Raw genomic sequence first — 7,500 nt, 5'->3', positions numbered from 1 at the left:
GCTCTGGTGCTAGAGAAATCGAGTGCTCGAGCTGGCCGGAACGGGACGCCCCGCTCCGGAGCTTCACAATCGGACCACTGCGGTAGCGACCAGTGGGACGTCTCGGCCTCACACGAACAGCACAGAGATCAGCACACAGGAGACGGCGCACAACGAGTAATCTACCTAGCACGCCGCCGACCAAGTGGCCAAACTCTCGAGAGGAATGTCCGTCTGACACAAGGGACAGAAACGGGAGGTAACCGCTGAGCCTGAAACACCAGCAAATAAATGCTAGCCCGCCTGGGCCCTCCAACGTCGGACAGTCCTCGCCGTATCGATCGAGTGACCTGGGCACGCACTTTTTTTTCCTTTCACACAGTGTGGGGTTGGCGGCGGCGGGGGGGGGGGGAGAAAGCATGCAACTTGGTTGACGTCGCCTGGTCAACTCGCATCGGTTTTCCGTCCCCATCACTGTAAGGAGCAACCGCGACCAGCGTAGCCAAACAGGTCGACCAAAGCTTTCGGCGCTCGCACGGAGAGGTGATGCCAGCCGGCGTGCGTCGCCTAACTTGGACAAAATTCTGGGCACGCACTTTTCGTTTGAGACTAGGACATACATGTAGTGCAACCCAAGGAAACCAGGCGACGCCGCCACAATCTGCGCCTGACAGACAAAGATAACCGTTCACAAGGAGCCTTGTTATTTCGCACCAAGTCTTTTGCGGGCATAGTTTCTTTCTTTGACATGTATATCTGTATGAAGGTCGGCTTTGCTCTGCCATCGCAGCCTCCCTTCTTTGCTTTTCTCACTGTACCAACAGACATGTCATAGACTTTGGTTTTTTTTTTATTAATTCTTTTCCTGTGGGTGTGGTGTGCCTCCGCACCCCCCAATCTGTTCCAAGGCCTTGTTTTCTCTCGCTCGCCAAAACACTTTGTCTGTTTTCACAGCCAGTCTACCGGCCTAGACCCAACTGTGCGATATTTCAGAGCCGGCAACAGAGCATGGAAAGTCCGCCAGATTTACCCTTAAATGCTCATAAATGACTTCCAGGCACTCTTCGGAAGGTCTTTTATTTCAAAAGAAGGTCCTTCCTTGAGGGAGCACTTCTTCGGCCACTTTGCAAGTGCAACCGCTGCCAGCAAAAGTTCTGAAAATCGAGTTCCCGAAAATCTCCGGGTACCCCGCCAACCCCCAGCCACCCGAATCGCAAGTGTCAATTCGGCGGGTTGCCTGCCGGTAGTCCTTCCGAAAATGAGGCGCCAAATCGCCGCAACGGCCATTTTTCATTTCGGCATCGGGACTTCCGACGGCAACTGATTAACTAGCCCGGGGACTAGAGCGGCAGCAAATGCAACGTGCCCTCTTGGCGGGAGCAACTTGACCGCCCCCGTGGGGAAAGGTCAACTCGGGGCCCGGGAAAGTCGCCGAGTCCGACCCCATACACTTCCATGAGTTGGGGGTTTTGGCCTTCCCGGCCCAAGGCTCGCCTTATTTCGGCCTGCACTTTCGGAAAAGGGTGCATTCCTTTTGGTTAATGATTTCACCAGCCCGGGTCTTAGCCTCTGCCCCGACGGCTAAGTCTTTTGGTTAATGATTTCCTGCGGCTGGGACTACCCTTTCCCCCGCCCTGCAGGCACCCGGGTCGGGAGGCCGTCGGGGGCACTTTCCGGGGCAAATCCGGACCCTTACGCAAGGGAGAGTGCGCCCCCCGCCTCGGCCGGGGGTCAGGCTGCCGCCTATTAAGCCCGACAGAAAACCCGAAAAATGGACGAAAATGGGAAAAAATCCCCATCCGAAAAAGGCTTAAAAGTCGGTTGGGCGGCAGCTAGGGTCGGTCTCTGCAGACCTGGAGGCTCGGGTGGACTCTTGGAATAAACGTCCAAGTCCCGACTTGCCACCTCCTACTACTGTGCAGATACCCCGCCAACCCCCAGCCACCCGAATGACAAGCGTCCGATCAGCGGGACGAATTTGACAACTCTGGCCGGACCTCTGGAACTCCATCCCGGGTAACCGGGGCAAATTTTTCCGCTTGATCGCCCTTCCACTGGTTAACCATTTGCCCTTTCGGACTTAGTCTCTGGACATTATTCGACGGATTTTCTGGTTAACCATTTGCCCTTTCGGACTTAGTCTCTGGGCATTATTTTCGACTTTTTGGTTAATGATTTCATACTTTTTACTTACTTTTGCCCTTTTTGGTTAATGATTACTCTGCTTACTGGTTAACCATTTGCCCTTTCGGACTTAGTCTCTGGACATTATTTTCGAGTTTTTGGTTAATGATTTCACACTTTTAACATATTTTTGCGCTTTTTGGTTAATGATTACTCTGCTTACTGGTTAACCATTTGCCCTTTCGGACTTAGTCTCTGGACATTATTTTCGACTTTTTGGTTAATGATTTCACACTTTTTACTTACTTTTGCGATTTTTGGTTAATGATTTCACACTTTTAACATATTTTTGCGCTTTTTGGTTAATGATTACTCTGCTTACTGGTTAACCATTTGCCCTTTCGGACTTAGTCTCTGGAGATTATTTTCGACTTTTTGGTTAATGATTTCACACTTTTAACTTAATTTTGTGCTTTTTGGTTAATGATTTCACACTTTTTACTTACTTTTGCGATTTTTGGTTAATGATTACTCTGCTTACTGGTTAACCATTTGCCCTTTCGGACTTAGTCTCTGGACATTATTTTCGAGTTTTTGGTTAATGATTTCACACTTTTAACATATTTTTGCGCTTTTTGGTTAATGATTACTCTGCTTACTGGTTAACCATTTGCCCTTTCAGACTTAGTCTCTGGAGATTATTTTCGAGTTTTTGGTTAATGATTTCACACTTTTTACTTACTTTTGCGCTTTTTGGTTACTGATTTCACACTTTTTACATATTTTTGCGCTTTTTGGTTAATGATTACTCTGCTTACTGGTTAATTATTTGCCCTTTCGGACTTAGTCTCTGCACATTATTTTCGAGTTTTTGGTTAATGATTTCACACTTTTAACATATTTTTGCGCTTTTTGGTTAATGATTACTCTGCTTACTGGTTAACCATTTGCCCTTTCGGACTTAGTCTCTGGAGATTATTTTCGAGTTTTTGGTTAATGATTTCACACTTTTTACTTACTTTTGCGCTTTTTGGTTACTGATTTCACACTTTTTACATATTTTTGCGCTTTTTGGTTAATGATTACTCTGCTTACTGGTTAATTATTTGCCCTTTCGGACTTAGTCTCTGCACATTATTTTCGAGTTTTTGGTTAATGATTTCACACTTTTAACATATTTTTGCGCTTTTTGGTTAATGATTACTCTGCTTACTGGTTAACCATTTGCCCTTTCGGACTTAGTCTCTGGAGATTATTTTCGACTTTTTGGTTAATGATTTCACACTTTTAACTTAATTTTGTGCTTTTTGGTTAATGATTTCACACTTTTTACTTACTTTTGCGATTTTTGGTTAATGATTACTCTGCTTACTGGTTAACCATTTGCCCTTTCGAACTTAGTCTCTGGACATTATTTTCGAGTTTTTGGTTAATGATTTCACACTTTTAACATATTTTTGCGCTTTTTGGTTAATGATTACTCTGCTTACTGGTTAATTATTTGCCCTTTCGGACTTAGTCTCTGCACATTATTTTCGAGTTTTTGGTTAATGATTTCACACTTTTAACATATTTTTGCGCTTTTTGGTTACTGATTTCATACTTTTTACTTACTTTTGCGCCTTTTGGTTAATGATTACTCTGCTTACTGGTTAACCATTTGCCCTTTCGGACTTAGTCTCTGGACATTATTTTCGAGTTTTTGGTTAATGATTTCACACTTTTTACTTACTTTTGCGATTTTTGGTTAATGATTACTCTGCTTACTGGTTAACCATTTGCCCTTTCGGACTTAGTCTCTGGACATTATTTTCGGGTTTTTGGTTAATGATTTCACACTTTTTACTTACTTTTGCGATTTTTGGTTAATGATTACTCTGCTTACTGGTTAACCATTTGCCCTTTCGGACTTAGTCTCTGGACATTGTTTTCGACATTTTGGTTAATGATTTCACACTTTTAACTTAATTTTGTGCTTTTTGGTTAATGATTTCATACTTTTTACTTACTTTTGCGATTTTTGGTTAATGATTTCATACTTTTTACTTACTTTTGCGATTTTTGGTTAATGATTTCATACTTTTTACTTACTTTTGCCCTTTTTGGTTAATGATTTCATACTTTTTACTTACTTTTGCGATTTTTGGTTAATGATTACTCTGCTTACTGGTTAACCATTTGCCCTTTCGGACTTGGTCTCTGGACATTATTTTCGACTTTTTGGTTAATGATTTCACACTTTTAACTTAATTTTGTGCTTTTTGGTTAATGATTTCATACTTTTTACTTACTTTTGCCCTTTTTGGTTAATGATTACTCTGCTTACTGGTTAACCATTTGCCCTTTCGGACTTAGTCTCTGCACATTATTTTCGAGTTTTTGGTTAATGATTTCACACTTTTAACATATTTTTGCGATTTTTGGTTAATGATTACTCTGCTTACTGGTTAACCATTTGCCCTTTCGGACTTAGTCTCTGGAGATTATTTTCGACTTTTTGGTTAATGATTTCACACTTTTAACATATTTTTGCGCTTTTTGGTTACTGATTTCATACTTTTTACTTACTTTTGCGCCTTTTGGTTAATGATTACTCTGCTTACTGGTTAACCATTTGCCCTTTCGGACTTAGTCTCTGGAGATTATTTTCGAGTTTTTGGTTAATGATTTCACACTTTTTACTTACTTTTGCGATTTTTGGTTAATGATTACTCTGCTTACTGGTTAACCATTTGCCCTTTTGGACTTAGTCTCTGGAGATTATTTTCGACTTTTTGGTTAATGATTTCACACTTTTTACTTACTTTTGCGATTTTTGGTTAATGATTTCACACTTTTTACTTACTTTTGCGATTTTTGGTTAATGATTACTCTGCTTACTGGTTAACCATTTGCCCTTTCGGACTTAGTCTCTGGAGATTATTTTCGAGTTTTTGGTTAATGATTTCACACTTTTTACTTACTTTTGCGATTTTTGGTTAATGATTTCACACTTTTTACTTACTTTTGCGATTTTTGGTTAATGATTACTCTGCTTACTGGTTAACCATTTGCCCTTTCGGACTTGGTCTCTGGACATTATTTTCGAGTTTTTGGTTAATGATTTCACACTTTTTACTTACTTTTGCGATTTTTGGTTAATGATTACTCTGCTTACTGGTTAACCATTTGCCCTTTCGGACTTAGTCTCTGGAGATTATTTTCGAGTTTTTGGTTAATGATTTCACACTTTTTACTTACTTTTGCGATTTTTGGTTAATGATTACTCTGCTTACTGGTTAACCATTTGCCCTTTCGGACTTAGTCTCTGCACATTATTTTCGAGTTTTTGGTTAATGATTTCACACTTTTAACATATTTTTGCGCTTTTTGGTTAATGATTACTCTGCTTACTGGTTAACCATTTGCCCTTTTGGACTTAGTCTCTGGACATTATTTTCGAGTTTTTGGTTAATGATTTCACACTTTTTACTTACTTTTGCGATTTTTGGTTAATGATTTCACACTTTTTACTTACTTTTGCGATTTTTGGTTAATGATTACTCTGCTTACTGGTTAACCATTTGCCCTTTCGGACTTAGTCTCTGGAGATTATTTTCGAGTTTTTGGTTAATGATTTCACACTTTTTACTTACTTTTGCGATTTTTGGTTAATGATTTCACACTTTTTACTTACTTTTGCGATTTTTGGTTAATGATGACTCTGCTTACTGGTTAACCATTTGCCCTTTCGGACTTAGTCTCTGCACATTATTTTCGAGTTTTTGGTTAATGATTTCACACTTTTTACTTACTTTTGCGATTTTTGGTTAATGATTTCATACTTTTTACTTACTTTTGCGATTTTTGGTTAATGATTACTCTGCTTACTGGTTAACCATTTGCCCTTTCGGACTTGGTCTCTGGACATTATTTTCGAGTTTTTGGTTAATGATTTCACACTTTTAACATAATTTTGCGCTTTTTGGTTAATGATTACTCTGCTTGCTTGTTACTGATTTCCCCTTTCGGACTTGATCTCTGGCCGTTCTTTTCGACCTTTTTGGATAAGGTTTCCACACTCTGAAATTATTTTGGGCTCACTGATTAGGCGAGATCAAGGGGGCATGCCTGGGCACTTTGGGCTCAGTTTGGGAAGGCGGCGTCCGTGTGCTCCTCCGCCCTTCCCGCACTTGCGGCTAGGTTTGCCAAACTGCGCTGACCCGCAGCCCTGCCTTTTTGCCCACGGCACGGAACGACTCAAGTCTGGCTCCGTTCCAGGCCGTTGCCTCCGGCTGCCCGCCGTCCGGCCGGCCTGGGACGTACCCCGGCTGACGGCGCCGGAGGCCCTCTAGCAGCCACCGGTGCCGCGGGCCAATGGGTCCGGGCGTTCCGGAGCTATCGGTGGGGAAGTGCTCTCCCCTTTTCCTGACGCCGTTCGCCCGAGCAGAGGTGCAGCCTGACGGGACTGCTGTCGCCTTCCGCGGCGCACCGGCCCCTTTCACCTGCCGTCGACCGCGCGGAGCTCGGACCTCCCTCCCCGAAGTTATGGCCCCGGCGCCGGAGGGTGCCCGGGGCCGGGCATTCAGCGGGGTGAGTCTTCACCTTCCCGGTCAGCCTGCGGGGTCGGTGCGCCGGCACTCGACGCCGGAGGGTCCCCTCTTTCCGTAGAGCCCCGCCCGGTGCCGATCGGCCGGCGGATTGCGGAGCGAACCGCGCCTGACCGACGGGCCTCGGAAACCCGTTGCAGTCGACGGGGGGGAACCGGACAGCGGGACGAGGTGCCGATTCCACCCGCAGATTCGATCCCGAAATCCCGCGGGATTCGGCGGTCCGACCCGACAGATTCAAACGTCGCCCGGGCGGCCCCCAGCGGTCGGGCCGGCCTGGTTCCGCCACCGCCCGATGCCCCTCGCCCCCGGCTACCGCCGGCCGCGCAGACCGAGCGAATGCGGCCGGACGTCCGGCGGCAATCGGCCGGAAAGCGGTATGGCCATTTCCTACTGTCCCTCGGACGGGCAGAGGGGCGGCGCCGGGGCACTCGCGGACCAGGCCGCGCCCCTCCGAGCCCTACCGCCTGCCGTCGACCGCGCGGGGATCGGACCTCCCTCCCCGAAGTTATGGCCCCGGAGCCGGAGGGTACCCGGGGCCGGGCATTCAGCGGGGTGAGTCTTCACCTTCCCGGTCAGCCTGCGGGGTCGGTGCGCCGGCACTCGACGCGGGAGGGTCCCCTCTTTCCGTAGAGCCCCGCCCGGTGCCGATCGGCCGGCGGATTGCGGAGCGAACCGCGCCTGACCGACGGGCCTCGGAAACCCGTTGCAGTCGACCGGGGGGAACCGGACAGCGGGACGAGGTGCCGATTCCACCCGCAGATTCGATCCCGAAATCCCGCGGGATTCGGCGGTCCGACCCGACAGA

This window comes from Heterodontus francisci, unplaced genomic scaffold (genome assembly GCF_036365525.1).
Source record: "Heterodontus francisci isolate sHetFra1 unplaced genomic scaffold, sHetFra1.hap1 HAP1_SCAFFOLD_834, whole genome shotgun sequence".
Lineage (NCBI taxonomy): Eukaryota > Metazoa > Chordata > Chondrichthyes > Heterodontiformes > Heterodontidae > Heterodontus > Heterodontus francisci.
Note: the sequence above shows the minus strand (reverse complement) of the source record.